This window comes from Cetorhinus maximus, chromosome 2, assembly GCF_964194155.1.
Source record: "Cetorhinus maximus chromosome 2, sCetMax3.hap1.1, whole genome shotgun sequence".
Classification (NCBI taxonomy): domain Eukaryota; kingdom Metazoa; phylum Chordata; class Chondrichthyes; order Lamniformes; family Cetorhinidae; genus Cetorhinus; species Cetorhinus maximus.
In genome coordinates this window covers 152,143,618-152,162,965 of record NC_135880.1, presented here as the reverse complement: position 1 = coordinate 152,162,965, position 19,348 = coordinate 152,143,618, and positions in this window count along the sequence as shown.

The following is a 19,348-nucleotide window of genomic DNA, read 5'->3' as shown; positions in this document are numbered from 1 at the left end:
CCTGCCTAGGTTCTCTAAATGAGTTGGGAGGTTTTTCCCGATGATGAGCATGTCGTCTTGGAAGCTGGTTACACCAGGGAGGGCCTGCAATATTTGTCCATGGCCTGCTGGAATAAGGCTGGTGATGACGTGATTCCAAATGGTAGTCGTTTGTATTGATATCGACCTCTTGTGTATGCTGATGGTTGTAAACTTTCTGGAATCTTCACTCAGCTGCATTTGCAAAAATGCCTGTGATAGGTCGAGCTTTGTGAATAATTCACCTCCATTCAGAGCAAATAGGTCCTTAATCTTCAATAGCGGGTACTGATCTGGGAAGAGTGCCCTGCAGTCAGCATCGCGGTGAACCAGTCTGGGAAGAGTGTCCTGCAGTCAGCATCGCGGTGAACCAGCCTGGGAAAACTGTCCTGCAGTCAGCATCGCGGTGAAGCAGTCTGGGAAGAGTGACCTGCAGTCAGCATCGCAGTGAAGCAGTCTGGGAAGAGGGACCTGCAGTCAGCATTGCGGTGAAGCAGTCTGGGAAGAAGGAGCAGACTAAAGGTCTGGGACTCTCAGAGACAGTGGGTTTGGTAGGAGAATAAATGCTTTAAAATGGGTTTAAAGATTGTATCCATAAATGTGCGTAGCATTAAATCTACTACGCGATGTGTTGCGACCTTGGACTACCTAGCCAAGGTCAAAGCTGACCTGTTGTTTCTGCAGGAGTGTGCGATACCGCACCTCAGCTCCTACAGGCAATGGTCACGATGGTGGTCCCACGGGCCATCGATCTGGTCGGGCGGAAACGACACTCGTTCCTCCGGCCTGGGTATTCTGCTGCGGGGAGGCAACTTCACCGTCTCCGAGGTCAAGGAGGTGGTGGGCGGGCGACTCCTCGTAGCAGACGTAATGTACAAGAACGCTCCACTCCGGTTAATTAACGTGTATGGCCCGGCACAAGGGGCTGAGCGGCTGGAGGTTTTTCAGCAGCTCCCACTGCTGCTGGCGACCTCCAGGCCGGTCATTCTGGGCGGTGACTTCAACTGCATCATCGATGCAGCTGGACGATCCGGCAGGGCCGGCAGCAGATTGGACGCTACGTCCAGATCCCTGATGGAAACAGTTAAGGATGCCAAGCTGCACGACGTCTTCAGCAACCCTGCAGACGGAGCGCAGCGTAGATACACCTGGTCGCGGCCAGACGGGTCCATTCGTTCCAGGATAGACTTCCTGTTTGTGTCCCGTGCATTCACAGTCAGATCCACCGAGGTCAAGCCGGTGTTCTTCTCTGACCACTGCCTCCTACTGGCGGACTGCCACTTGGAGAAGGACCTGAGGGTGGGCAGGGGGGCATGGAAGCTAAATGTGCAACTGCTGACCCCAGAGAACATTGAGGAGCTCAAGAGGGATTACAAAGGTTGGAGAACCGTGAAACCCCTCTTTGAGTCCCTGACACACTGGTGGGAAGCGATCAAGGGAAGCATCAAGAGGTTTTTCATCCTCAAAGGCACCCAGAAAGCTAGAAAGGAACAGAGGGAAATGTCCCGACTCCAGAAAAAGATGCAGAACCTGCTCCGGCTGCAGTCGATGGGGGTCGATGTCAAGGAGGAGCTCCAAGAGGTGAAGGGCCAGCAAGCCTCGCACTTTGCCTCGGAGGCCTCCAAGATCATCTTCCGTTCCAGAGTCCGCTCCGTGGAGCAGGATGAGACGTGCTCACGTTTCTTCTTCCAAAAGGTACACAGAGAGCGCTCTGTGATCAGCAGCCTGAAGGAAGAAGACGGCTCAGTAAAGTCATCACGGTCCGACATTCTGAGGATCAGCAAATCCTTTTATGCCGGATTGTATGACGTGAAGCCCACGGACAGCACGGCCTCCCAGTCCTTCCTGTCCTCTATCACGGAGGTCTTAGACGACAGTACGCGGGAGAGCCTGGACAAACCGCTAACTCCTGATGAACTGACTAAGGCCCTCGAGTCCTTTGAGAAGAGTAAAACCCCCGGAAGCGACGGCTTGCCGGCGGAGTTGTATTCGGCTCTGTGGGACTTGATCGGCCCAGACCTGCTAGGAGTGTACGAGAGTATGCTCCTGGCCGGTAGTATGTCAGAATCCATGAGGAAAGGCATCATCACCCTCATCTACAAGCACAAGGGGGAAAGGGAGGAAATTAGAAATTGGCGACCCATTTCACTGTTGAATGTGGACTATAAGATTCTGTCCAAGGTCATCGCCAACCGGGTCAAATCCACTCTGGAATTGGTGATTCACCCTGACCAGACCTGCTCTGTGCCAGGCAGGAAGATCTCTGACAGCCTGGCGCTGCTCAGGGATACGATTGCCTATGTACAGGACAGGGGTGTGGATACCTGCCTCATCAGCTTGGATCAGGAGAAGGCCTTTGACAGAATATCGCACACCTACATGGGGGATGTGCTCTCCAAAATGGGGTTTGGGGAGGGAATTCGAAATCGGATCCAACTGCTCTACACTAACATCAGTAGCGCAGTCTCAATCAATGGGTGGGAAACAGATAGCTTTCCGATTAAATCTGGAGTCAGGCAGGGCTGTCCTCTCTTGCCTGTCCTTTTCGTGTGTTGCATAGAACCCTTTGCCGAGTCCATCAGGAAGGATCCGGGCATAAGAGGAGTGACGATCCCAGGCAGTGGAGGCACTCAGGTAAAAGCCTCCCTGTACATGGACGACGTCGCCGTCTTCTGCTCGGATCCGCTGTCGGTGCGCAGACTGATGCACATCTGCGACCAGTTCGAACTGGCCTCGGGAGCCAAGGTAAATCGTGGGAAGAGCGAGGCCATGTTCTTTGGGAACTGGGCTGACCGATCCTTTGTCCCCTTCACTGTCAGGGCTGACGGCCTGAAGGTGCTGGGGATATGGTTCGGAGGGACCGGGGCATGCGTTAGAAACTGGAAGGAGCGAGTGGCTATGGTGAAAAGGAAACTGGGCATGTGGGAGCGACGCTCCCTCTCCATTGCGGGTAAGAACCTGGTCATCAGGTGTGAGGTACTCTCGCTGTTGTTGTAGGTGGCGCAGGTCTGGCCCATTCCAGACTCCTGCGCGATGGCGATCACTCGAGCCATCTTCCGCTTTATCTGGAGGTCGAAAATGGATCGTGTCCGCAGGGACGCGATGTACAAGCCTCTAGATAAAGGGGGAAAAAACGTGCCCAACATCGCCCTCATACTGATGGCCACCTTTGTGTGTGGCTGCATCAAGCGGTGCGTAGACCCTCAGTACGCAAACACCAAGTGTCACTACGTGCTGAGGTTCTACCTGTCCCCGGTGTTGCGAAGGATGGGTCTGGCCACGCTGCCGCGGAACGCTCCAAGTAGTTGGACCGTGCCGTACCACCTGTCCCTGGTGGAAAAATTTATGCAGAAAAACACCTTTGACCACAAGTCCATCAGGCAGTGGTCAGCACGTAACGTCGTAGAGGCCCTGAGGGAAAAGGAGAGGGTGGACCCTGTGGGATGGTTCCCCGAGCAGACTGTCAAAGTCATTTGGCAGAATGCCTCATCGCCAGAACTTTCCAACAAGCACCAAGACGTAGCTTGGCTGGTGGTGAGAAAGGCCCTCCCCGTCAGATCCTTCCTACACGCCAGGAGGCTCACCCCCTCTGCACGTTGCCCTCGAGGTGGCTGTGGTGGGGAAGAGACCGTTGTTCACCTCCTTGTGGATTGTGCCTTTGCAAAGAAAGTCTGGAGAGAGATGCAGTGGTTGCTGTCGAGGTTCATCCCGAGCAGTTCGGTGACACAGGACTCTGTGCTCTACGGGCTGTTCCCAGGGACACACACCGAGACAAACATCGACTGCAGCTGGAGGATCATCAACTCGGTGAAAGACGCGCTTTGGTCTGCCCGAAACTTGTTGGTCTTCCAGCACAAAGAGTTGTCCCCGACCGATTGTTGCGGACTGGCACAATCCAAAGTCCAGGACTACGTGCTGAGGGACGCACTAAAGCTTGGGGCAGCTGCCGCAAAGGCGCAATGGGGAAGGGTCGCTGTCTAAGACCTTTCTACCACAGCGCACCGAGAGACTGGGAACTGTTTAGAGCCCCTCGGGCTGTACAGATCAAAATGAAAGGCTGTAAATGATTGTAATACTGTTTGTACTGATGCACCTGGTGATACATTTTGTAAAAGTTTAACCTGGATTGTACCCTTGTAATGTTGTGTTTGAAATGGTTTGGAATGTGATTGAAGATATTTTATGAATAAAGTATATTTTTACAAAAAAAAAGTCTGGGAAGAGTGACCTGCAGTCAGCATCGCAGTGAAGCTGCCTGGGAAGAGGGACCTGCAGTCAGCTTCGCAGTGAAGCCGCCTGGGAAGAGGGACCTGCAGTCAGCATCGCAGTGAAGTAGCCTGGGAAGAGTGTCCTGCAGTCAGCATCATGGCGAACCAGTCTGGGAAGAATGTCCTGCAGTCAGTTCTTGTTAAAAATAACAAGAGTGACATCACAAGACAGCATGAGAGAGCGGTGGAGAGATCAGAACCAGCATGAGAGTGGGGAAGCTTCAAAAAGTAACGTCAGCACAAAGATGAGAGCTGGTTGGTGAGTAGTGGGTAAGTGTTTTTCTCCAATTTAAAATAGATTAAGCTAAGGAAAGGTAAGGGTTCTAGTTTTTATTTAAAGTACATAAATAATTTAACTTATTCATTGTATTTAACTAAAAGTAAGGGTTTTTTTTCAGCTAGAGGCATGGCAGGGCAGCTCAGTCCCATGTTATGTACCGCCTGCAACATATGAGAAGTCTTAGACGCTCCTTGTGCTCTGACTGACCATGCGTGCAGGAAGTGCCACCAGTTGCTGCTACTTGAGCTCCAAGTTTCGGAGCTTGAGCAACAGCTGGAGGCACTGAGGTATATCTGCGAGGCTGAGAGCTTCGTGGACAGCACATTTTTAGATGTGGTCACCAAACAGCTTACGGAAGTGCAGATAGAGAGGGAATGGGCGCCAATCAGTCAGAAGAACGATTTCAGGCAGGTAGTCAAGAAATCCCCAGGGTACATCTCGCTCGAGAACCATTTTTCTGTGTTGGGAAATGGTGAGAGTGACGGTTCCTCTGGGGAGTGCAGCCATGCTCATGGCACTACGAGTGGCTCAGCTGTACAGGGGGGAGGAAAAAGAGGGGAAGAGCAATAGTAGTAGGACACCCAATAGTGAGGGGAACAGATAGGTGTTTCTGCAGCCATAGACGTGACTCCAGGATGGAATGTTGCCTACCTGGTGCCAGGGTCAAGGATGTCACTGAACGGCTGCAGGGCATTCTAAATGGAGAGGGCAAACAGACAGAAATTGTGGTACATATCGATACCAATGACATAGGTAGAAACAGAGATGAGGCCCTGCAAACAGAATTTAGGGAGCTAGGAAACAGATCAAAAAACAGGACCTCAAAGGTAGTAATCTCTGGATTACTTCCGGTGCCACGCGCTAGTGAGTATAAAAATAGGTTAGTCCAGATGAATACGTGGCTGGAGAGATGGTGCAGGAAGGAGGGCTTTAGATTTCTGGGACATTGGGACCATTTTTGGGGGCGTTGGGACCTGTACAAGGTGGATGGGTTGCACCTGAACCGGAATGGGACCAACATCCTGGCGGGGAGGTTTGCTAGTTCTGGTAGGAGGGTTTAAACTAACTTTGGATGGTATCCTGAGGAGGTGGTTCAGCAGGGGGAAATGCACAGCCAAAATTAGAAGTGAGAGCAAGTGAGTCTGGAAGGCATAGAAATTATAGGCCAGTTAAGGTACAAGGGAGTTTGGCAAGGTTAGATGGTGTTTATTTTAATGCAAGGAGTCTGACGAATAAGGCAGATGAGCTAAGGGCACAAATTAATGCATGAAAGTATGATGTCATTGCTGTCCCTGAGACATGGTTGAGAGAGGGGCAGGATTGGCAGCTCAACATTACAGGATATAGGGTCTTCAGGCGAGACAGGGAAGGAGGTAAAAGAGGAGGGGATATCGCAATATTGATCAAGGAATCAACTATAGCAGTAAGGAGGGATGACATCTTAGAAGGCTCCTCAAATGAAGCCATATGAGTAGAACTTAAAAACAGAAAAGGAACAGTCACATTGCTGGGAGTGTACCATTGGCCCCCAAATAGAGAGAAATAGAAGAGCAGATATGTAGGCAAATTTCAGAGAAGTGTAAAAATAATAGGGTAGTAATTGTGGGAGATTTCAACATCCCCAACATTAACTGGGTTAGTCATTGTGTGATAGGTTTAGAGGGACCGTAATTCTTAAAATGCACCCAGGAGAGCTTTTTAAGCCAGTACGTTGAAGGTCCTACAAGACCTGGGTGTCATGTTTACATCATCATCAACCTCACCATCTCATTAACGTAACCATTAACCTATTGCTCTACAAAGGTAACCTGTGAGAAGGGTGCAATTAAGCTAATAAAGTAGTGTAGACCAGTTAAGTGATAGGGAAAGAAGATGACAACTGGAGTATAATGTGGGGAACTGTGAAATAACCCACTTTTGTAGGAAGGATGGTAAAGTGGATATTTTTAAAAAGGTGAGCGATGAGTAAATGTTGATATTCAGAGGAATTTGGGGGTCCTTGTGCATGAATCACAGAAAGTTAACATGCAGAAAAAGCAAGCAATTAAGAAGGCAAATTGTAGGTTAGCCTTACTAGAAAAGCAAAATACTTCAGATGGTAGAAATCTGAAATCAAAACAAAAAAAATGCCGGAAATGCTCAGTGATGATGATGGAAGGTCATCTTGACCTGAAGCACCAACTTTGTTTCTGTCCACAGACACTGCCTGAGCTACTTAGTGTTTCCAGCCTTTATTGCAATGTGTTGGAGCATAAGAGGAAGGAAGTGTTGTTGCAATTATATATGGTTTTGATGAGACCACACCTGGAATACTGAGTACAGTATTGGCCTCCTTACCTAAGAAAGAATACACTTGCCTTTGAGGATACAGATTGTCTTGCTAGCGACTTGCAATTTTGGGTGTCCTGCGGATGTGTGCAGCCAGTGAACAGCATGGACCAATGAACCGATGAACGTTGTTTGCATGTGTTAGTCATATATAGCAGCACACAGCACCAATTTAACATCCTGCCTGCAATACAATGAATGGATGTGTGTTAATTGCATACCATGATTCCCATCCCCGTTTTTGGTGTTAGCCAATTTCTCTGCCATGTCTTTAATTGCTTTTAAATTATAATATTAATATAATATTGTCTATTATTGTCTATAAAATAATTATACACAATAATGAAGATTGCACACCCCACTCGCCACCCAGTAACAGTGAAATGAACTAATTTGAAATGGGAGAACCAACTTGTTGACCAGGTTCTGATCTCCCTTAGAAAATTAGCAAATTATTTATTTAGTTATCCCACTGTCAAACTAACACTAAACTACACTAACTTGAATTTACAATATAACTTCTGAGCACAAATAAGAAATTTTCTCCTACGTTTTACATTGACTTTCAAACAACATGGGATATATGGGTGCTTCCATGCCCCTTTTTCTTGAAAATATGATTTTTAAATTTTCAACTCACTAGAACATTTTGCAGTTTGAACTGAGACAAAGCAAACTGTTTAAAAAAGCAAGGCCACATTCCAAGTTGAAGGTAGAAGGCCAATAAGTCCCCCCCAGGGGATGTGAACAGAGAGACATTTCCTGTGATTCGGACACCCATCAAAACTTGTAACTGTCTAAGGAAGAGACATTAAAAATTCAAAGTACAGGATATTGAAATAATGGCTGCCACAGACAGACACACCCAAGAGCGAGTTTTAAAGTGACACAGGCAGTGTCTGGAAGGTCTTCAGCAGAGGAAACAAGCTGAGTGCTCTCTGTCGTTTCCCTCTATCTTGTTTGGAAGAAGCATTTCACCTGGTTTGAGAAGCGAACCGAGATCTTGTAACAATTGCAATATTTTCTACATCTGACTGCATCCAAGAAACCAGCTAACATAAATCAGCTGCAACATTTAAAATCTACGCCTCAAGGACAATCAAAAGTCACTTAACGGTACATTCTTTTGCATTTTTTGATTGGATTTTAACTTCCCTTGTACCTGTGTGTGTGTGTTTGTGTGTGGACGCTAATGATGCATGAAGGCCAAATGTTTGATGTCACAGTTTTATTATTTTTCTCAGATTTAGTAGTTAATAAATTTGCCCTTTCTTTGACTCAAGAAAACCTGGTTTGATTGGCTCTTTATTGCTCACAGCTTAAATAGTTAAATACATTCTGATTTGGAAAAGCCATCCTTGTAAGAAAGGAGCTTAAACCTTTGTTGTGCCCAACCAAGGAGGTTGAATAGAGGGGAACTAGTTCATTCCTTCTCACCTGGTCATAATAGTGCTTAAAATGAAACTGAAGCAACTGTATGACAAGTATTAACATAACAAAACAAAATGTGCAAATTTGTTCATTGAGTAAATCTTAATCTTTAATGTGTCGCAGGTTAGGGTCACAAATAGGATCTGTTAAATTTGCATTTATTGGTGTTTCATGACATTAAAAAAGCACTGCCCTAAAACATAAATACTTAGTCATAAAGAAATACCTATCTTCTTTTCAGTTAGCACATATCCTGTTACCTAACTTTTTCTAAAGGAAATACAATTAAAATAAAATAGATTTTCTCAATTGCAAAAGAAGAATTAATATGACTGACTCTTTTTAGATTATTAACATTTTTGCAGCTCAGGGTTTTAAGTATGCCAGCTTTCAGTTTAACTTTGCAGAACCCCTTTGTATTCAGTTTCTAAAGCAGCAGCAACATTTATTCTTTGCAGATGTTGCCTGCATGCCAGATTGTCTGGTGGAGGTTTTCATTAGTTAGATGGGCTAGTAACTGCTGTTTGTATTAGCAGTGTCTCCAAAGATGTTAGACAGTGATCTCATCTTTTAGTTGGTTCAAGGTCTACTTTCTATTAACCTTGAAAAATTTAAAAGGGCTTTTATATAAAGCATTTCTCCAAATTACAAGGAGCATTCTCAAAGCACAGCTTTGTATTACCTTCCACTCTTATATGCCTCTAAAGAGTTCTTTCAATAAAGTATTCAGATGTAGTAACAATGCTGCCAACAGCTATTTTGTCTGTGTATATTCTCTTCCATGATTCAGTAGGTAGTTATTGTAGAAATTATGTTTATTTGGTAGTTTTCCATTTCCTGAACACTAAACGTGCTAGATTTCAATAGCTGAAAAATGCAACTTTTATTTTTTTGTATAATGATTTAAATTAGTTGCCTTTTGCTTTGTAATCAACATTTACTGTATATTTGTTCTTTGGTCTTTAACATGTAGGTAGAAAATACTGTTTTCTTTGAAAAATGTGCATTTAGGTACAGAATGTAGCATTCATTGATTAAATGATTCAAGGAAGCAACACAGATAATTTACATTTTCAATTTGCATTATCTTGTGAGCACAGCTGTAAACACCCAGTGGAGATGTGGCCTCTAAATGATCCAATATTTTGTTAAGGAAGGGCAGATAAACACAGCAATGACTATATAACAAACTTGTGGGACTTCTCACCATTTATTATGAAAGCAATGAACAGCATTTTTGAAAAGCCTACTGGACTGAAGATACACTCATGTGTTTGTATTACTGATCCAGATTGGAGCACATCAAAAGCAGTCCTATTTCACAACTTAAGCTGCAGAACATAATTATTTCTTCAGGTCTTCTGAACTTAAATATATAGGATGCAAAAATATTTTACATATTTTACCACATTTTTATATTGTGAATGCAATCACATGGTGGGTGGCAATTAGAAAGATGGAGGTGGGGGTGGGGGGGGGTGGGGGGGGGGGGGGGGGGGGGGGGGGGGCGGTGGCAATCCGATCATGTGACTGGGACAGGCAGAAAGGTGGCGATCTCAGCATCAGCTGATGAGAATATAGGTGCGGGCACAATTTTTAAATGACTACCATACCAGAATGCAGTGCTCCCTGACTCTCCCAAATCACCTTAACAGCTTCTCTTCCCAAGGGATGGCAAGAAGAAACCTTACAGACTAACCAAGAAAGTCTGAATGGTGATAGCTGCAGAGGTCAGGAGCCATGGGGTCCAGAAATGTTCTTGGGTGCTGTAGGTGGCTCAATGACCTCCACTGCTGTACCAGGGTGAGACCTACTTACTGCTCAGTTCATTGACGCTTGCAATTGGCAACGTGGAATGGTTCAAAACATGGGAGGGATCACCCAAATGGGCCCAGTACCAGCTGCCTGATGATATATTGATGCATCTGAAGTCAGTTCAGGGATTCTCAGACTGAGAGAAATCACGTTCTCAGTGAAATTTGGAGAAGCGAGCCCAATGGAAACTGGGAGTAACTTTTAGACTAGTTTCTGTAGGCTACAATTCTGCGGAGAGTGCAGTGTAATGAATAATCATGGTATGGGGTTATTGGTCATATTAAGAACAGATAAGTTTTCTGCAGTTCAGAGAATTAGTTGCTTACTAAATAATGTTTAGCCGATGTTGATTTTATATATTGCAGTAAAAATCTTAAAATTTGAAATCCTGCCATACAATTTGGGGAATTCAAATCGCTTTTTAAAAGTTTTCAATCCCTATGGAGATTCTAATATCTCCACTTCAAATAATCTATCTAAACAGACTGCATCCAATTGCTTTAGGTCATTCTAAACTCATGCTTTTCTAAAGTAATTAACTGTAACTCTTGTAGCTTAATTAAGGCCCACATTTTCGCTTCCGGTCGGGTGCTCAGAGTCAGAAGAATTCCCGGTACTGCAAACCAGATATTTAAAAATGTCTGCCCACACTTGCGATTTTCGGCGGGTGGGTGCAGGCCAGACTTGAAATGGGGATGGGCAATCCCGGAAGTAGTGAGGGGTCAGAGATGGGCCCAATGTGGCTTGGGTATGAAAAGCACCACTTTTGGAAAGTCTGTTTGAGAAGTTGGCCCTCAATGCTGCATTTACTGAGCCTTGGAAGAGAAGTCTTTGCATTATTAGATGTCAAAGCTGTAAATATTATCCAAATGTTAGCTGACCCTGGAATGGGTGACCCATTATGGGCTTTCTCAGGGTGAATTTCATTGCTGCTGCCTCATCAAAATTGTACTGAACTAAATGACTGAGTGGAATCTCAAGACACAGCCATGGAGTCTTGCTGCTAATACTTGGTGCGGATATTATGCAGTGATGTAGTTAGCTGGCTAGACTGAGTGGATGAATGATGAACACTGCCATGCTCGTTATTGCATCCACTTGCCCTCTTGCCAGCCATCTGTCAGGATGAGCCCACACTGTAGCCCTGTGACAAGGCCCCTGACATCTGCACACTGTCATGACGTAACAGCCTGACTTAGAGGGAGTAAGCAGTAGGGCAGTAAGTGATTGCACAGCATGCCAACTTGGAGTCACAACCACAACATACATCACACAAAGCATATGTGTGGAGCCATTCTCTTCACCACACTGTTAGCATTATCCATTAATAAAATAAAAGCAAAATACTGTGTATGCTGGAAATCTGAAACAAAAACAGAAAATGCTAGAAAAACTCAGCAGGTCTAACAGCACCTGTGTAGAGAAAGACAGAGTTAACGTTTTGAGTCCATATAACTCGAAATCTGAAGAAGAGTCATACAGACTCAAAACATTAACTCTGTCTTTCTCTCCATAGATGCTGTTAGACCTGCTGAGTTTTTCCAGCATTTTCTGTTTTTGTTCCATTAATGAAATGTTGAAAATGGTTAGCGCATGGAAGCACACAAAAGTGAATGAAAACAATGTAATCTGAATTGCTCATAACCCTTTTCACCTTCCATTCTCATTAATAAAATGTCACACAGATGAGCTGCAGGGGAATGGATGGGGCAACTGGCCCCAAGATTCTCAGATCAGGACCTGCAGGTCTTAGTTGAGGAGGTCCAGAGGAGAAGAACAGTCATATATCCTGCTGGCCATCGGAATCAGCCATCGGAATCTGCCTGCCACAACCAAGGTGGCCTAGGTAGAAATTGTGGCTGAGGTGAATGCTGCAGGAGACGACCAGAAATTGTGGATTTAATGCCACAAAATGACCTGTGACCTATTGCCTTCCAGCAAGGTGAGTAATTTGGCTCATAGACACAGAGGTCCAAGGAAAGGGTCACATCAGTATGCTGCAGGTAAGGTGTGAGACATGGCACATGCCTCAACTTCAGCATTGAGGCATGTATTATGTGGCATCCATGGAATAAATGAGGAGCTGCGCACCTTTAACAGGATAGTCATACTGTTGACACAGCAGTTGCTGGAATGGATGACTGCTGCGCACCAGCAGCCGACACCCTCAACCCCACCTGAAGGCCAACAGGGTTGTGGAGGTGAAGGTGTTGAAACCTTTTCATCTTCCACCACCTCCTCAGCACCTCTGCCAGAGCCCACATCTGCTATACATGTGCCAATGACCACAGCTGCCAATGAAGAGATGCAGAAGCTGCAGCCTGAAGTAGATCTCCTATGGGTTACGAGACTATGTGCAACGAGGTCAGCCACCACGGTCCTTGTTGCCATATAGACTGAGAGTGAGCAGCCTCCTTCCACCTTCTCCGAAGCAACACTTTGTAGGAGCATGCGAGAGTGAATGGTGCCATATCACCTAATGGGTTTGCTGTAGATACATTTGTCACATTGCATTTATCACATCTGAGCACTTTTTGAATATAGTTACTTTCACGTCTACATGACTCATTGTGTGTTTGTACACCAGAAAGCTCTAAAAGAATGATCAAAAATGAAGGCACGTCATACCAGTAATAGCGCAGGTGGTAAACTGAGGTCCATCTCAATGTGCCATCAAGGAGCAAGAATTTGGGCTGATTGGTGAGGCATAGAAGGGCTTCTTCCTTCTATGCTGTTTCACATAAGATCCCAGCGGTCAAAGGCTTAAGCACTTAGATGCTCCTCCTATCTTTAAGAGAGGCTCAGTGATCACACTCCACATCCAGATACTGGTCAGCAAGTGCATCTCAAGCATGAGTGCTGGATGCAAGACATTCATCCCCACTGTAGTGTTGCACTTTGGCCATTGTGTGGACATTGCAACTCAGTAGGCCATGTATCATCCAGGTAATATTGGTTGTCTGCTGTGCCTGCTAGAGTGGCTACATTAGCATTCCAGGTGTCACAAGGTGATTTGTGCAGTTTGCAGAAGTGTATGTAAACCAGGAATGATACATGTGCTGCCCAGTTCTTACATTCCGGCCAATGGTCTTGTTTATGTTGCAAAAGTTCTTTCAAGGAGCTGCAACAGTCCAGTTGTGTGTTCATCATGTGTGAGATGCCATATCTGCATGTATGATACAACATGCACTCATATCAGTGTGTATAGGCATGGGCGTTTAACTCTTAAGTCATGTCGATCTCTGCATTGTGGGTGCGGTTTGATTATGGACAAGTTGGCAGCATGGACACCTCATTTACAGTCAATGGCATTCATGTGATGGGGGTAGGTTGTGATGGCCTTATTATCATGTTTGTTTGAAATATGATGAGGCCCATGGTTGTGATGGAGAGGGTTGCAGACATATGAATGCGACTGAGTCAAACTGTTTATGTTTGTTGTAGGGAATGTAGAGCTTGTAGGGGATGGGCAGTCCTTTGAGTAATTGCGGTATCAATTTAAAAGGATCTTTATGTGAAAGTATGTCACCAGGGACTGGCTGATTGCAAGTGTTATATAGGTAGACCTCATGCAAAACTGTTTTGAATAAGGACCCGTCTGATGCTGAACCCCTCCTGCACAGTGCCGAGTCTCCCTGCTGCTTTGCCATTGGATGGGCTCCTCATCCTCATACGTTTTGGAATTGACAAAATATACAGGGGTCTCTTCCTCCTCCTCCTCTTATTCCTCTTCCTCTTCCTCCTCCTCTTCTTCCTCTTCTTCCTCTTCCTCCTCCTCCTCTTCTTCCTCTTCCTCCTCCTCCTCTTATTCCTCTTCCTCCTCCTCTTATTCCTCTTCCTCTTCCTCAGAGGTTGGAGCTCTGCCCATGGCCTCATCATCATCAATCTGGAAGCACCCCCAGGGCAATGAAGGCACCTCAATCTCATCTTTAAAATGCCAATGGTCTGCTCAATGCTATTCCTGGTGATGACATGGCTACTGTTTTAGTTGCACGCTGCCTTGGATTGTGGATTCCAAAATGGGGTCATCAGCCAAGTTCTTAATGGGTAGTCCTTATCCCCTAGGAGCCAACCACAGATCTGTGTTGGTGGCTGAAATAGCTGAGGGAGCTGGGAACTCCCTTGTATGAAGGAGTCACGGCAGCTGCTTGGGAATCTTGCACACGCTTGAAGAAAGACCTTATTGTGGTCACAAACCACCTGGACATTGATCGAGTGAAATTACTTGTGGCTGATAAAGGTGTCTGCGTGCTGATTTGGGGCCTTTATTGCAACATGGGTGCATCCTAGGACACCCTGCACCTGAGGGAAGCCTGCAATTTGGCAAAGGCCGTTCTTGAGATGCCAAAACTATAAGGAAACTAATGCACTCCCTGACATGAGCAAACAGGGCAATAGTCCTGTTTACCAGCTGTGTTCTGCTAACTGAAATATACCAGACAGGCGTTCTGATGAGGCCTGGAAAGAGCCAGAGGCATGGAAATTTAGCGGAATGGTTACTTTCACATTGACCCTCCCGGGCAGGGAGGTCAATGGATTGAGACGCCAGTTGCTGATGGATCATGTGACAGATGTCTGTCACAACTTTGCTCCTCCACCTACATCTCCTTTGGCACTGGTTTTCCATCTTAGTGAGGTATGATGTTCTCAGTTTGTGAACCCTCCCCACAGGGTAGAACCTGATTGTCCTCTCTCTCCTCCACCTCCTCCTGGAGCTCATGCAACAGTGTCTTCCTGCTCACCTTCTGCCCCCCCCACTCTGTGCTCTGGCCGCTCATGTTGACTGGCATCTACAGCCTCTATGTGAGAGGGTGCCATGCCTGCTTTGTCCTGATCTGCTCTGCACACTTCAGACTCCACACTACTGGAATGCCAAATGCAGATTTGACTGGAGGCAGCTGATGATTTAAATTATCAGCTGCCTCCATGAACTGGGCATGCGTGAACCTCAGCCCGCCTGCGTTCTCATGAAAATAGGAAGTGACGTGTTTGGGTGTGGGACTTAGGATTTCCATGCTCACTCACAATCGTAGTGAAAATTCAGGCCTAAGAGTCACCCTCTTTTGCATCTGGTCCAGAACCTTCATTGTGTGTATGATCCAAGACTAGACACAATATTCCAAGTGGGATTATATCAGATCCTTCTGCAACCAGTGCATAGAGCCCTTCATTTTTTTTAGTAGTTATAACAATGCAACAAAAATGTCTGTTTGCTTTTTCTGCAGCCAGTGTTTGTGCGTGTTTTTGCAGAATTAACTGAATCCCCATGTTCTGAGTCTATTTTTCTTAACACAGGCATAACCCAGAGCTTCCCAGCCCCATGTACATGATACTCTACTTGCCTGCATTAAGTGGCACCTGCCATACTATGGGTCCTTTCACTCAACTTTACTAAGTCAACCTGTAACTTACAGATTTGTTCTGCATTAGTAACCCCAACGCACATTTAATATATGCTCAGTCAAGTTCAGAATGGCTTTGTTTAAATCTTACATTAGATCATTGATGAAAATAATAAACAGTAATGGACCCATTAGAGTTCTAAGGAATTCTGTCTATAACATCTTCCCAGTCAGACCCACTACCATTAGTAGCAACCCTCTGTTTAGGCGAGGTTAAATCTTACGGTCTCCGGATCATCGGAGATTGGATTCTACGACGGAAGATGGGTGTTGAAACCCTGTAGAAGTCTTGATGCGCAGACTTAAGTGGGAATTGCCCAAGATGTTTAGACTTCTGATGGGCAAGTCCCATGCTCCCCAGGACCTCTACAAATGTCTCCAACTCTGAGCTAGAGTCAGAAACTTTGGACAGTTCGCCAGTACTTATCCGAATAGTTACCCAGGAAATGTTAGGCGTTTTAAATCCTAGTCTAACCCGTGGCTAACTACACAACTGATCCCCGAATCACCACCCTCCCCACTGAGCCCTCGACTAGCCCCTAAGCCTTAACTATCCCCCCGACCAGACCCAACTATCATAGAACCATAGAAAAGTTACAGCACAGGAGGAGGCCATTTGGCCCATCTTGTCCATGCCAGACGGAGGACACCCAGGCGCCCTTTCTAATCCCACCTTCCTGCACCCGGCCCATAGCCCTGCAGCTTACAGCACTTAAGGTGCAGATCCAGGTACTTTTTAAAAGAGTTTAAAGATTCTGCCTCTACCACCAGCTTAGGCAGCGAATTCCAGACACCCACTACCCTCTGCGTAAAAAAGTTCTTCCTCATGTCCCCCCTACACCTTCTGCCACTTATCTTGAATCTATGTCCCCGATTCTAGAATTCTCCACCAAGGGAAACAATTTTATCCTATCCACTCTATCTATTCCCCTCAATTTTGTACACCTCAACCAAGTCACCTCTCAGCCTTCTTTGTTCTAAGGAAAACAACCTCAACCTATCCAATCTCTCCTCGTAGCTACACTTTTCTAACCCTGGCAGCATTCTTGTAAACCTCCTCTGCACTCTCTCCAGAGCTATTACGTCCTTCCTGTAATGTGGTGACCAAAACTGCACACAATATTCCAGTTGTGGCCTCACCAGTGTTTTATATAATTCCAACATTATATCCTTACTTTTATATTCTATACCTCTGCCAGTGAAGGAATGCATTCCATATGCCTTCTTTACAACCTTGTCTACTTGAACTGCTGCCTTCAGGGACCTGTGTACTTGTACGCCAAGATCTCTCACTTCATCTGCCCCTCTTAGTATATTCCCATTTATTGTGTAATCCCTGTAACTGTTTGACCTGCCTAAATGTATGACCTTACATTTCTCTATGTTAAAATCCATCTGCCACTTTACCGCCCACTCCACCAACCCATCTATATCGTTTTGGAGATTATGGCTATCTTCTACACTATCCACTACTCGGCCAATCTTTGTGTCATCTGCAAATTTCCCAATCGTGCCCCCCACGTTCACATCCAAATCGTTAATATATAACACAAACAGCAAGGGTCCCAACACCGAGCCCTGTGGAACACCGCTTGAGACAACTTTCCATTTGCAAGGGCATCCATCGACCATTACCCTTTGTTTCCTGTTACAAAGCCAACCTTTTATCCAGTTTGCCACATTACCCTGAATCCCATGGGCTTTTACTTTCCTGACCAATCTGCCATGTGGGACCTTGTCAAATGCCTTGCTAAAATCCATGTACACAACATCCACTGCACTACCTTCATCAACCCTTCTTGTCACTTCCTCAAAGAATTCAATCAAATTTGTGAGGCAAGACCTTCCTTTAACAAATCCATGCTGACCATCCCTGACTAGTCCATGCCTTTCCACATTACAGTTAATCCTATCTCTCAGGATTGATTCTACTAATGTACTCACCACCGATGTAAGACTAACTGGCCTATAATTGTTTGGCATTTCCTTTGATCTCTTTTTAAACAATGGAACTACGTTTGCATTTCTCCAGTCCTCCGGTATCTCACGTGTATCTAGTGAAGATTGGAAAATGATCCTCAGAGCATCTGCTATCTCCTCCCTAACTTCCTTCAGCAGCCTCGGAAACAATCCATCTGGCATGGTGACTTATCAACTTTCAAGGATTTCAACCCTTCAAGTACTTCCTCTCTCTTTATAACTATCCCATCCAATATCTCGCAGTGTTTCTCCTGGACCAATATATCTACATCCTCCCTTTCCTTTGTAAACACGGAGACAAAATATTCATTCAAAACCCTTCCCACAGCCTCTGCATCTAGACACAAGTTTCCATCTTCATCTCTGATAGGTCCCACTTTTTCTTTAACTAACCTTTTAGCATTAATGTATTGGTAAAACATCTTTGGGTTATCTTTAACTTTACTTGCTAATCTTTTTTCATGCCCTCTCTTTGATTTTCTTATTTCTTTTTTTTACTTCGTCCCTCCACTTCCTATATCCGTCTGGGCTATCTGCAGTGCTTAGTTCTTTGTGCCTATCGTACGCTTTCTTTTTCTGTTTGATCTTCCCCTGTATTCCTCTAGACAACCAGGGGGTCTAGATTTAGCAGTACCACTCTATTTTTGTAGAGGACATGTCTACTTTGTACAATTAGGATCTCACTTTTTAGTGCTTCCCACTCGTTTTCCACTGTTTTTGCCTCCAGCAGTGCTGTCCAGTCCACCTCAACCAAGTCCCTTCTCATTTCTGCAAAATTTGCCTTCCCCCAGTTCAAGACTTTTACTCCTGCCTTATCTCTGTCCTTTTCCATGGTAATGCTAAATCTAACTGAACTGTGATCACTGTCCCCGATATGGTCGCCAACTGTCACTTCACCCACTTGCCCTTCTTCGTTCCCCAAGACTAGGTCTAGAATTGCATCTCCTCTCGTTGAGTTTGTCCCAACCCGACTACTCCTTCGACCACCTGAGTACCCTCTCGACCCAACCTGACTACCTCCTGACCCGAATATCACTCCCGACCAGACCGAACTACCAAACACACACCCCTGCGACCCAACTACCCATTTCCCACTTACCCACATCACCTACCTGCCTTCCTCAGCCCCACACCCACCTCACCCATCTACCCAACTCACCCACCTATCCATATATATGCCCCATGTACATCACCTACTTATCCACCTCAGCCCCTACCCATCTTACCCATCTACCCAATTCACCAACCTATCCACATACACACCTCACCCATCTACTCCACTCACTCAACTACCACATACACACCTACCCACCTCACCTGCCTACCCACTTACCCAATTACACACCTGCCCGCCCTACCTGTTTCATGTACAAGGACAGCTGTATTTCTTTAGTGTGTACCTAGTGAGAGCCTTTATTAAACTGCCCTAAGATGTCAGCCCCCAGAGGCAGAGTGCCTCATAGCAGAGTAACATGACTGTGGCAAGCCAGTTAGTCAGTAGAGCATTGCAGTTCCTTCTTCATATTTAAAAAAAAGATACAAACATCCCTATTTCCATATTTTAAAAAAAGATACAAACATCCCCCTTTTAATATTAAAAAAGTGAATAAGTGAATCACCGTGAACAAAAGACACATTTGCATGCATGATCCTGTGTAACTGTCTTTATTGAATTGGTCTTAAGATGTCTGCCAGTCATATGATATGGCAAGCCAGTTAGTCAGTACACCTTTGCATTTCCAAAACTTAAACACTACCCACTTACCTACCTCACGCATTCACCTACTCACCCATTCACTCACATTCAAAGACTGGACATTTAAACT